The sequence below is a fragment of the Ursus arctos genome, unplaced genomic scaffold (genome assembly GCF_023065955.2).
Source record: "Ursus arctos isolate Adak ecotype North America unplaced genomic scaffold, UrsArc2.0 scaffold_1, whole genome shotgun sequence".
NCBI lineage: Eukaryota > Metazoa > Chordata > Mammalia > Carnivora > Ursidae > Ursus > Ursus arctos.
Window position 1 is genome coordinate 26,142,135 of NW_026622763.1, and position 14,197 is coordinate 26,156,331.

Below are 14,197 nucleotides of genomic sequence, written 5' to 3' on the forward strand. Positions count from 1 at the left end.
CAAAAACCTGCTCACAAATGTTTATATCTTTATTCATAATTGCCCAAATTGGATGCTGCTAAGAGGTACTTCAGTACGTGAACAAATAAATTGTGGTGCATTCAAACATTGGGATATTATCCAGCACACACCTGTACACAAAAGCTACAGCCATGAAAAGACATGGAAGAAACTTAAGTGCACATTACTAAGTGAAAGAAGCCAATTTGAAAAGGCTAAATGGTAAATAATTTCAACTATATGATATTTATATATGACATTCTGGGAACAGCAAAGCTATGGAGACAGTAAAAAGATCAGTGGTTTCCAGGGGTCGGAGGAGAGGGAGGGATGAATAGACAGAGCAGAGAGGATCTTAGGAGAGTAAATTATGCTTTATGAAACTACAATGGTACGTGATCATTTATACAGATACGTGTCATAAATTTGTCCAATCCCATAGAATGTACAACACCAAGAGTGAATCCTAATGTGATAACGGTGTGTCAGTGTCAATGTAGGTTTATCAGTTGGCTCAAATGTACCATTCCGGTCATAATGTTGATAATCAAGGAGGCTATGTATGTGTTGGGGCAGGTGGTATATGGAAAATCTCGGTACTTTCTGCACAATTTTGCTGTGAACCTAAAACGACTATAAAAAATAGTCAATTAAAAGAAGAAAGGAACTTTCTTGTATGATGGTGCCCACTGAATATAATGTATACTCTATAGATTAAAAAACATATTCACACAGAAAATTTTATTTTCCCTTATGATAAACCAATTAAGCATGAAGTACAGATGCTATTAACCATTTCCTTCACTTGTCATTGCTCTACATTTATGCTGTTGTTAACCAGTCTTTCTATTACTGTTAAATGTTAACTTTTGATAGACCTTTGGCTGAATAATATATGCATACAAATGGATGGATTGATAATTAGTTGAAAACTTATAGCTTGAATACACTATTAAAATTATAGTAAGAATGATAGTTAACATGTGTTGATTATGCACTAAAAATTGTGCTAAATGCTTAGTATTGTCTCACTTATTTTTCTTAACAACTATGTATAGAAGGTTATATAAGTATTTGTATTTTCACATAAGGAAATTGAAGCACAGAAACATCAAGTAATTTACAGAAACCTACACAGTAAGCACTCATTCTATTATGCTCCTAAATACTATAATATAGTGTCACCCGTCTTGCAAAAATAATCATTAAATATTATTGAAAACATGATATTTTGCTCAGCATTCTAAATCAGACACTGTCTAACCTTTTAATGGTTTATAGCCCAAGATGTTCATTGTGCAAATGAAGAACATGTAGGTGGAGTTTGTGTTGGCCTAAATAGCTTGTTTTACATGACAGTATGAAATTAAATTGCAATGATTTAAATTCCACTGACTTATATCTCCCCTACTATTGTAATAGACTAACAACTTACAAGGTCCTCTTTTCACTCACCACTACTTTCAGGAATCCCCAAGGGATGTTAAATATGCTCATTAAACCTATCTCTTCCCATCAGATGTTGGCAGTTGTGATGGTTGATTTTACGTGTCAACTTCAAGAGTGTTTTTGGATGAAATTAACATTTACTTTGGTGAATTTTGGATAAAGCAGAATGTCGTCCATAGTATAGGTAGGCCTTTTCAGTTGAAGGCCTGAATAGAACAAAAAGACTGTTTACCCAAACAAGAGAAAGTTCTTGAGCAGGTTGCTTTTGGATTTCATCTGCACCATCAGCTCTCCTGGGTCTGCAGCCTGCCTTCCTGCACTGCAGATTTTGGACTTCAGTCTCCATAATCATTTCACCAATTCCATATAATAAATCTCATCTCTTCTCCTCTCCACTCTTCTCTTCTCTTCTCTTCTCTTCTTTTCTCTTCTCTTCTCTTCTCTTCTCTTCTCTTCTCTTCTCCTCTCCTCTCCTCTCCTCTCCTCTCCTCTTCTCTTCTCTTCTTTTCTTCTCTTCTTTCTCTTCCCTTCCTTTCCCTTCCTTCCCCTCCCCCTCCCCTCCCCTTCCTTCCCCTCCCCCTCCCCTCCCCTCCCCTCCCCCTCCCCTCCCCTCCCCTCCCCTCCTCCCCTCCCCTCCTCCCCTCCCCTCCTCCCCTCCTCCCCTCCCCTCCACCCCTCCTCCCCTCCCCTCTCCTCTCCTCTCCTCTCCTTTCCCCTCCCCTCCCCTCCTCTCCTCTCCTCTTCCCTCCTTTCCCCTTCTCCTTCCTTCCTTCCTTCCTTCCTTCCTTCCTTCCTTCCTTCCCTTCTCTGGAGAACCCTGACTAATATACCAGGCCCCGCAATCAGTGACCTAGACTGTCATGGTGGCCTACGCACATGATGATTTGTAACAAACTAGAGCAAAAAGCCACTCCCTCTCATGCAATATTCTGCTGGAGAGCTCCCAAAGCAGACCTGCTTGTTACCCAGTGTTTTACACAGTTTTTCTGTACAAGTTTTTTACAGTCCTTTTTCTCCTTGGGATCTATGGGACTGGGCTGGAATATTCATCATGGTTCAATCAGAAACGTGACTCTCCTTCTACAATGACTCTAGTTTAAACAGTTAACTCTCGTGCACAGCTACCTCTTCTCTTGGGATGAGTTATTTTCTTCTGTTACTGTCAGGATGGTGTGTTACACTCTTTTTCCAAGACATCCTTCAGATATGTCTGTTCCCTAGTAGAGTTCTTTCTTGAGGATCACTTCAGATGCCATGCAAAGAAAATTCTCTTAAGAATGTCTCACCAGGACTTTAAGAATGCCCAAATATGTCTGAATCTCAACAAAGGTAATATTACCCAACAAAGTTAATATTTCTGCAGTATGCTACAACATGCTGTGGAAATATTTCTTACTTTTGTTCTAATTCCCAAGGCATTTATATTCTGTGGGAAAATTAACCCTCATGTATCCTACTTCATTTATCCATCTGACCAGATGTCAACAAGCACAAAACACTAGAAGTTCCACTAACTTCACTTATGAACATGGAGAACTATAATTTTACCCAAATTTTGTTTGTGTAGGAACAGTCTTCTGCATGAAGGGTAAGGACAAATTCTGTTCTATGAGGGAGTGATTTGATAAACATGTATGACGTGTCATCTGACCAGTAAGCATGTATTTATAGAGACAGTGAGGCAGAATGTGATATCTGAACTGTTCCAAAAAATCTGACCTACACACTAATATTAATCATCACTCTGTGAAAAGACGAGATTAGGAAGAGAAAGTAAGAACAGAAGAATATACAATCTAAAACAAAAGCTCTGTTTAATTTTTTGAGACGGTGAACAATGACAGCTAATTAGGGTTTAATGTTTAACTAGGTAAGGTCACAGCTGAATTTTTGGTTTTCCTCTTATTAAGTCTTCTATAAAGACGTGGAATTTTAGAACCTATTTGAGGATCAGAGCAGAAAATGCACTTAGCACTCCAGGTGATAAAAAGAAGATTCTCCAGACATTAAGATAACTTTACTACTACCCACTCATTATCTGTCTTACAACAATAGCCACCTAGTTAGTGACTCATCCAAACTAAATGTGCAAAGTGTGCAACAAATTCTGAATAGATGGAAGACTTGTACTCCATTTTCTGGTATTAACATACCGGTGTTAAAGTTGAGGAAATGAAAATAAAAAGTGATGGAAAATTTACTACAGTTATTGGCTGTAAGAAGTTCCCAAGTGAGCCAACTTCAGTCATCTGTTGCTCAAACAAATGTACTCTATTATGCCCCCAGAGCTATGTCTACTGGCCTGAAGGATGCCCTCCAGGTGATCTCAGGAGGTAAAAATAATGCAGGTTTGCTTGTGAGTTAAGATAAATTTCTACCACATTAATATTGGATGTGTCAGTATTTAACTGATATGGAGGAAGCATTTTCTTGTTACTGAATTCTTTGCTCATTTTTAAATCTCAAAGTATTATTGTTATAATTACAAGCAAAAATTATTAGCTAGAGAACTCCCCCCCTTTTTTTTTTTAAGATTTTTTATTTATTTTTATTTAACAGAGATAGAGACAGCCAGTGAGAGAGGGAACACAAGCAGGGGGAGTGGGAGAGGAAGAAGCAGGCTCACAGCGGAGGAGCCCGATGCGGGGCTCGAACCCAGAACGCCGGGATCACGCCCTGAGCCGAAGGCAGACGCTTAACCGCTGTGCCACCCAGGTGCCCCTCCCCCCTTTTTTTAAAAAGAAAAAGGCTAAGAGGCTGTTCATGATTCTGTGTGCTCAAACTTCCACACCTAAAAGTTACCCTTCAAGTTAATGCCATTGTTTTCTTAGTAACAGCTTAACGTACAATATGTTATTTTTGAACGTTAATTTTGAACCAGTATATTTAAAACATATTGATAGATTTTTTAAGAACAGCATTTGAGGGGTGCCTGGGTGGCTCAGTCGGTTGGGTGTCTGCCTTCAGCTCAGGTCATGATCTCAGGGTCCGGGGATCAAACCCCACATTGGGCTCCCTGCTCAGTGGGGAGTCTGCTTCTCCCTCTCCCTATGCCCACCCACCCCTGCTCATGCCCTCCTCCTCTCTCAAATGAATAAATAAAATTAAAAAAAAAAAGAATAGCATTTGAGTGTAGCTTAAACAATAACTTTCTTTGGGGCAACTGGTTCAGTCGGTCAAGCACCAGCTCTTGGTTTCTGCTCAGGTCATGATCTCATGGGTCAAGGGATAGAGCCCTGCGTTGGGCTCTGTGCTCTGCATGTCCCTCTCCCTCTGTTCCATTCTCTTTCTCTCTCTCTCTCAAATAAATAAATAAAATCTTTACAAAAACCCAACAAACTTTCTTTTATATTGCAACAAGTTATTTATTGTTCCAATATGTAAAATTTTCTTATTCTTTTTACCCGAATCAAGGGTACTCAGGTATGTCCCTTGCTAATGCTAAAAAGCATTTTTTTTCTTCTCCATATATATTTTCTAGTCTTTCATGGTTATAATGATGTTTCCATTCAAATTCTCAGCCTTACTATCCATAACTGTATTAATTATACAAAAATACTAATCATCATAAGGATTAACAAATAAAAAAATAATGATATTTCTGCAAATGGGAAATAGTACCAAAGCATCCCTTTTTGCCCCTCATCACATTCCTCTTAGTATTTATTTTCGGCTCCTTTGAAATAATCCTTTTGTGCTCTAGGGCAAGCACTATTGGTCACATACCTAATGGCCATTCTTCCCCAATTTTGTTAATTAACCACGAATTTACTTAGACCTCAGGTGGCCACCTGCTTTAGGGGGGCTCCTCCTTAGACCTAGTTAGAGGATGAATCTTGATTACTGAATATCATGCCAATTATACTCATTCCAAGCCTGAATTAAGGAAGATTTAAGAAGGATTTTGTTATATAAGGAAAGTGTTGAGAAAATCTAGGGGCCTCTGGAAAAGATTTTATCCCTCTTAGGAATACATCCTCTTTTCGTCTTTTGGCATTTCAATGGTTGTGTGAGGGTGGGATGCTGAAAGCTCATCAGTAACACCAAAAGGGGTCAAGTCTAAGGACATTAGCTGACAGGAAGAGGATGCTTGCTCAGAAAGATTAGAGGAATTGGGTGTTTGATGATTTCATTTAGCCATTGATTTAATGAATTCTGGAACCTCCTCCCTTGGGAATCTTGTTGCATGAGGTCGTGTGGTCCCTACTGTCTAAGCAATTCTGAGTTGGGGATAGTACTACTTGCAGCTGAAACACTTTTAATTGATACATCTTGCATTTAAGACCCATGCATATTTATTATCTGCTTTCACTTTAGCTCCAGAATCTTGAATTTTTGAAAGGAAATGTTAAATCCCTGCTCTCAGAGAGACCAAACATTCTTCCAGATAGCCATTGGTGAGGTGCTACAGGGCACATTCTGAAAGAATACGTACTGTTTTTTAGGTATTAAATCTGAAATCAGAAATTCCCATCCAACTTTGGTAATTATACAGTTAAGCACTATATTTTAAAATGTAGAAGAGTGAATAAAGTTGAAATAATTAGATTTTAAATTTGGATATCATCTTAGAAGAGCTAAAATTATCTTTATATATACATATTATTATATATTCTGTATCTTATAAACACTTCAGACTAATCTATAATCTGTGTCAATATTATGCAAATGCAGAGATCTGTAACCTAGACGTCTCACTAAATTTTCAGAGAACAACTAGGAAACTGCAAAATTTCTTGTTAGAACAGATGGTCTTTTGATTAATGCCTTAGTGCATAATTCTACCTCTGTTGAGTCATTTTAACAAGAAAGTGTTTAAGTGTCGCACCAGTTGGCTGGTCAAATTAGCAACAGGCACCAGTTAAGGTGTAAACCACAAGCATAAATCCACCTAGTGACCCATGAGCAGGTGAAACCATATCTGCAAGAGTATTTCCAATAGAGAAGATAGTGATTTAAGATTTCAGAAAGCAGCATGACAAGTTTCTCATTGCTTTAAATTCCTAGCCAGTGGCAATTATTATATAATACAGGTCTATGTTAAAACTAGTCATTTAAATATTTCAAACAAATCAGAAATAACCAAAGTAATCAAAGTCCTTTGGATTTAGTCTTCAAAATGTTCTGAGGTAAGAAATGAAATGCCTCAACACCAGATTTAAATCAATTGAAGTAACTAGAGAAATGATATTTTCAACTCACATATTCATAGTTCATTAAGTTTAATAGTGTGCAAATGTCATATTTAGAACACTATTGGCATTACCTACACATCCCCTCCCATAAACAGCCAAAAACTTTTGCATTCAAATAATTCTGGTAAAAAACTTCAAATTTGAACTGTAGTTATGAATCCAGTTATTTTCTCTTAGAAAATTTAAAAGATCCAGGAATTTATCCACTCAATTTCAATATAGCTCATTTCAAAGAAGTTTTATAAAAATGAAGCCTTTTAGATTAAGGTTTTCCCAACTTCTGCTTTCAGTTTTACCATAATACATAATTTTGCTTTAAAAAAAGGCTCTTGAACTTTTTTTTTTTTTTTTTTTTTTTTTTAGAGATAGAGACAGCCAGCGAGAGAGGGAACACAGCAGGAGGAGTGGAAGAGGAAGAAGCAGGCTCATAGTAGAGGAGCCTGATGTGGGGCTCGATCCCATAACGCCGGGATCACACCCTGAGCCGAAGGCAGATGCTTAACCACTGTGCCACCCAGGGGCCCCGGCTCTTGAACTTTTAACCTTGTCCTATAGACTAAGTCATAAGTTATCGGTTACTAGTGCTCTTTTATATAAACTGGAAAGAAGTAAAGGCAGTTGATTGGTTTAGACTTCTCTGAGCATGTTGCTGGTGACCTCAGTCCGCTGGTGGATCTGCTGGATTCAAAGTAAAAAGGTATATGCCTTGTACCGCTTCCCAGCTTCTCTGTTCATACCCTTAGTCTCCTTCAGCATAATTACTTAATGATAATATAATTATTGAGAACTAGTAATGGTCCTCCATTATTGTGGTCTTCCAAAAGCCCTAGTCCCTTTAAGCAACTTATATACGCATATACTTTCCTAATTTTTAACTTATTTTAGCGCCCCAATTATACTTCAATATATTTGTTGGATGTCTATATGGGTAAAGTAAGAATCAAGTGATACAGAAGGGAGGCGAAAAACTGGTATCTCAGATAAAAATTAGTCAGTCCAGAGCAGGGTACACTATGCTAGCAATCACAAGGGTTCTCTGATTTAACAAAATAAACGTTTATTTCTCTCTTGTACGTAATCTATTATGAATTAGGACAACTGTTTTGGACAACTAGGGCCCCAGCAATTGAGACTGACCTGATCTGTGACTTTACCATATCAGCATGAGGCCTTGTCATATCAGCATGAGGCCTTGTCTGCTCTTGCCTTAGGAGAAGAAAGAGTTTGAGAGTTGTTTGTTGGCTTTTCCATGCTTTGGCTGGAGGTGACATCACTGCTGCCCAAAGTCCACAGGCCAGTACTAGTTACAGGGTCAAGGAGAAAAGAAATGTGGTGGTGCAGATGGGATGTTTGGCAACTGTTGTTCCCATAGTGGGAATTTGAAAATATTCATCCTTTTTAATAACAACGACAGCAACAAAAATTCTGCTGACATTTCATAAAGGGTGTGAATGAACAATGGTAGATTATAACTCAGAGGTAACCAATTATTACTTGGTAAATTTGGACCCCTTTGATTCATTGATTTTATAATTTTTTACAGTAGGAAGTAAATTGTTTTTATTTTGGAGAATTAAAAATATTAACAAATCATATAGTAAGTACATGTTAATCCTCCACTTGACTTTACAGACCTCACTTTCCTCCTCTTTTTGTTTACATTGGATTCATAGAACAAAAATTTAAAGAATAAAATTTCCCTTTATTTCAGAAAGCATACATTTTGTATATTGGTTTAGTAAATCAGGACTTTTAGACCCTCAATATATCTTATGATTATATGACTCTGGGTGAGAAAATCAAGAAACTGCACATAGTTTAAATGACAGCTGTTACTCTTGATTTTAAGCCCACAGCTGGCTCTATGTGCACTGAATCCAAGCCCTGTGTTCATATCTTGCTCCCTTTGTCCTATACTTTGAAAATATCTCCCTGTTATGTTCATCTCATCTACTATATACAGAACTCGTAACATCAAGCAACATGGATTTTTGGTATATGTTTAATCTATATTACATGGATTATGTATTTGATACAGGTGCTCTGACCAGGAATTTAGTGTCTTATATATTCCAGAGGTCTAAAGAGGCACCAGGTTGTGTTCACACTCATGTATATGCTAATGTCATCAGGTCCAGGTTCAATAGTTTTTCGATTTTTTATTTTTTACTCCAGTAAAATTAACATATACTAGTGTAATAATTTCAGATGTATGATATAATGATTCAGCAATTCTATACATATCTCAGTGCTCATCAAGTACTCTTAATCCCCTTTATGTATTTCACGCATCCTCCTTCTGGCAACCATCAGTTTCTTTTCTGTGTTTAAGAGTCTGATTCCTTTTTTTTTTTTTTTTTTGGCTTTTTTTTCTTAGTTTTTCATTTGTTGTGTTTCTTAAATTCCACACATGAGTGAAATCATATGGTATTTGCCTTTCCCTAACCGACTTTTTCACTTAGCATTATACACTCTAAATCATCAGGTTGTTGCATGTTGTTGCAAATGGCAAGATTTCATTCTTTTTTGTGGGTGAATAATATTCTATTCATTCTTTATCCATTTATTTATTGATGGACACTCAGGTTTCTTCCATATCTTGGCTATCCTAAATAAGGCTGCAATAAACATAAGGGTGCATTTATCTTTTTGAACTAGTATTTCCATTTTCCTTGGGTAGATACCTAGTAGTGGAGTTGCTGGATCATATGGCAATTCTATTTTTAATTTCTTGAGAACTTCCATACTCTTTTCCAGTGGCTCTCCAATTTGCCTTCCCCACCAACATTGCAAAGGGGCTTCTTTTTCTCCAAATCCTTGCCAACACTTATTTCTTGTATCTTTTATTTTAGCCATCTGACAGGTGTGAGGTGATATCTCACTGTGGTTTTGATTTGCATTTCCCTAATGATTAGTACTGTTGAGAATCTTTTCATGTGCCTGTTGGACATCTATATATCTTCCCAGGTTCAATAGTTTCTGACAGATATCTGGCATGCATTACTGATTAACATACACACAACAATTATAAATCCATAGATATGATAATTATCCAAGATTAACTACTGATGACAAAAAGAAGAGAATGGGAGAGACACTGTTGTACACATGCTGCTTACATTATATGATGTAATATTCACAACAACCATACTGACAAATGAGTTTACTGGCCCAGAGAAGTTCAGTAACTTTCCAAAGTCAGTGTTAAAGCAGAGATTTGATCACGTCTACCTGATTCTAAATGTTGTATTTTTCCTTAATCCCATAATGATTCTCCCATAAGAATATTTAATACTCTAGCAAATAAAAACATCATTAACAAAAATTGCATGCCTTCCTTTCCTCTTTCCTTGACATACTATTTACTTTCGTATTGAATAGGGATTTTTTTTAAGATAAAGGTTTTATTTTGAGATCATTGTAAATTTGTATATAACTATAAAAAATAGTACTTAGAGATCCTGTGTATCTTTCCCCCAGTTTCCCCCCAATAATTACATTTTGCAAAACAATAGTACAGTATCACACTTAGGATATTGACAATGATGCAGTGGAGATAACATTACCATCACCACAAATATCCATGATGGGTTGCACTTTTGTAACCACACCTAGTTCATTCTAGCACTGACTTCCTCAGTAATCCCTGGCAACTACTAATCTATTCTCCACTTCTAGAATCTTCTCATTTCAAAAACCTGAACAGAGATTTTATCCACCCTTGCCAGCAGTAAGCCCACCAGTTGACTTGCTTTTTAAATAAGTTTGCAGTGCATAAGAATTACTGTTTAAATATTTCCCCTAGACTTGGCCTCTGCGTTTTTCTTCTTGGGAAAAGTCAGAGAGCATAGCTGTCTTCAGGCTAGGTAGACATGTTTTTGGGAAATAATGGGGTTTGTGAGAATGGATATCTCTCTTAAATGTATACCAAAAAATTATAAAATGAACTATATTCAGGGATTAAAAGGAGGAAGGGGCATCCTGCTAAATCTAGTTAAATCAGTCCTCTTTCTATTCCAGAAAAGACTCTCTTGTGGAAATTTCTTTTTTTGTTTCTAAACTGGAGGTCAATGATGTTTTTGACAAAGAAAGAGTTTTCAAATACTTACTAATTTGTTTATTCAGTAAATACATATTTATTGAACGAATTTTTATTGAATTTTTAAATACTAGACACTGTAGTAATTGTGTACACTTGAAAACATATTTACTGTTTCTTTTCAATTTTCAGTCAAAAAAGAGAGGGCACAAGGAGATAGCATGAGGGCAGAGGAAAAAGTAGTCATCTCCCCTCCATCACCTCAAACATAAGATGAACAGATTCCAATGTTGTAATAGAATTTTCAATTTAAGCATACTGGGACAAAGAGCACACCCAAAGTCTTTTAATGTAACAGAGTCATGGCTTTTATTCAGCTCCTCAAGTCTAAATCCTCTGGGCCAGAGCAATAAGCCACGTACTTTCCTACTTACTACCCACATTGTTGGTGTCAAGTTTGTGTGTCAGTCTTTTACATTTGTTGTTTCATTTAAGCGGCATGTTTTTCCAGCCAGCAAAAGTTGTTACTGATTTGGGGGGTTAGGAATGAAGCAGAGATAAGAATTTTTAAGTGGATCTTTGTGCTGAATGGGATGTGGCTTTTTGGTATATGCCTGATCTACACTGTAGAGATTACTTATTTGATACAGGTGACCTGACCAGGAGTTCACAATCTTAAATAAAACAAAGTGGTTCTAAGGAACCACCAGGATGTATTCACACTTACACGTACACTGATGTCATCAGGTACAGGATCAATATTTTGAATCTAAGGTAGACAAGCAGGCATAAGGTGGCTTAAATTAAGGAAAAAAAGAGTGACATCACAAAGATGGTGACATAGGTTGTTCCTGACTTCTATGTCACTCACAATAAGTATAACTGACAACTATTCACAAATAAGATACTACTGAGAGATCTTAGAACACAAAAGTGAGGCTGAAGTAATCCTCTCCCTATCCCTGCCTGCACAAAAGAGGCCAAGAAAGACTGCATTAGAAGGGTAAGAAAAGAGGCTACATGTTGAACACATTGTGCCTCCTTTAGGTCAGCACAACACCACGTGGAGAGGTCTCCCCTGAGCCTTCAGTTTCTCCAGTGGGAAAAGAAAACTCCGGGGGTACAACCAGTCCCCGAATTGGGGTTGCTTTGTGGGCATCTTTACTCTGATCTTGCACCATGGGTATTGTAGAGGAATCTGGTGGCTCAGCCACTGAGAATCTGACTGTGACGAAGAGGGAAGGAGCTGGCAACAACCAGCATGTGGGCATTGGCATACTGAGTTCATACCTGCAGTGCCCAAGTAATAATCCCAACTAAGAGATTTGTTCATCTGCAGAACTAAGAGATCTGCCTAGGGAGCTTGTCAGGGTATAGATCTTCCTGATTTGGATGCTCAAGTGAAGAGCTTTGCTGGCTCTAGAACCCTGTTTGCCCACCTTCAGACAAGGAACTGAATCACAGCTCAACTCACTATACAAAGTGTTTTCTAACCCTATCTGACCAGAAGGGCTGGTGACAACTCCTGGAAGAAGCGCAGCCCAGTAGCACTTGAGCTGAGAGGAGGACAGACAGAACTGATTGGCCACAGAGCAAATACAGTACCAAGCTTGGAGGATTCCCATGCTCTACACAGGCAAGGGGATAATTCATAACCATGGCTCAGGGTAGCTCCTGACCGCATCCAAATGGAAAGACTATTTGAGAAAATTAAGATATTTTATGTAAGTTTCATGATAACCACAATGGCAAATACTGGAGTAATTACACAAAAAACATAATAAATAAGTCAAAGCATACTGATATCATAATACATCAAAACACATACACAAAAAAGACAGCAGAAACAAAGAAGAATGGATCTACAAAACAACCAGAAAACAACAAAATGACAATACTAAGTCCTTACCTATCAATAATTACTTTAAATGTAAATGAATTAAATTCTCCAATTAAAAGACATAGAATGGCCGAATGGATTAAGAAACACACACACACACACACACACAAACACACACACACACACACATGAAATCCAAAACCATGCCTCCTACAAGAGATTCACTTTAGCCTTAAAGACAAACACACGACTAAGAGTGAAGCAATGGAACAAGACATTTAAAGCAAATGGTGACAAAATAAAAGGTGGTGTGTGTAACTACACTTATGTCAGACAAAACAGATTTTAAACTAAAAATTATAAAAAGAGACAAAGAAGGTCATTATATAATGATAAATTTGTCAATACATAAAGAAGATACAATTGTAAATATTTCCACATCCAGTATTGTAGCACTTAAATATATAAAGCAAAAACTAACAGAACTAAATGGAGAAATAGCATTAATACAGTAATAGTTGGGAACTTTAATATCTTATGCTCAATAATGAATAGATAATATATAGAAAGAATCAGTAAAGGAACAGTAGATTTGAATAACACTATTGACCAGATGGACTTAATAGACATATACAAAATATTTTGTCCAACGATAGCAGAATACACATTTTTCTCAAGAACACATGGAACATTATTTAGGATAGACCATACTCTAGACCATAAAATGAGTCTTAGCCAATTGAAGAAGGTTGAAATCATACCAAATAGCTTCTCTAGACACAATGGCATGAAACTAGAAATCAATAATGAGGAAAGCCGGAAAATTTCCAAACACATAAAAAATCAAACAAGACTCTCCTGAACAACCAGTGGATCAAAGAAGAAATTGAGGGGGAAATAAAAGTTCATTGAGACAAATGATAATGGAATCACAATATATCAGAACTTGGGGATGCAACAAAAGCAGTTCTAAAAAGAAGTTTTATAGCGATAAATAGCTACAGTAAGAAAGAAGAAAGATCTCAAATTGGCAACCTAAGTCTACACCTTAAAGAATAAAAAAAAGGAAAACAAACATAGCAGAGTGAAGAAATAATAAAGATTAGAGCATAAATAAATAAAATAGAGAACAGGAAAAAAATAGAAAAATATTAACCAAAGTAAGGGTCGGTTCTTTGAAAAAATCAAAAACAAACTGAAAAACCCTTACCTAGACTAACCAAGGAAGAAAAAGAAAGGCCCAAATCAACAAAATTATAAATGAAAAAGACATTATAATTGGTACCACAGAAATTCAAAAGACCATAGGAGGCTACTATGAACACTAAACACCAACAAACTGGACAACCTAGAAGAATGGAAAAACTGTTAGAAACATACAACTTGCCAACACTGAATCAGAAAGAAATAGAAAATCTGAATAGACCAATTACAAGTAATGATATTGAATCAATAATGTGAAATCTCCCATTGAAGAGAAGCCCAGTAACTGATGACTTCACTGGTGAATATCACCGAACATTTAAAGAGTTAACACCAATCCTTCGCAAACTCTTCCAAAAAGGCAAAAAGGAGGCAACACTTCCAAATGCATTTTACAAGGCCAGTATTATCTTGATACCAAAATCAGAAAAGGATACAAGTAGAACAGAAAACTATGGGCAATATCCCTGA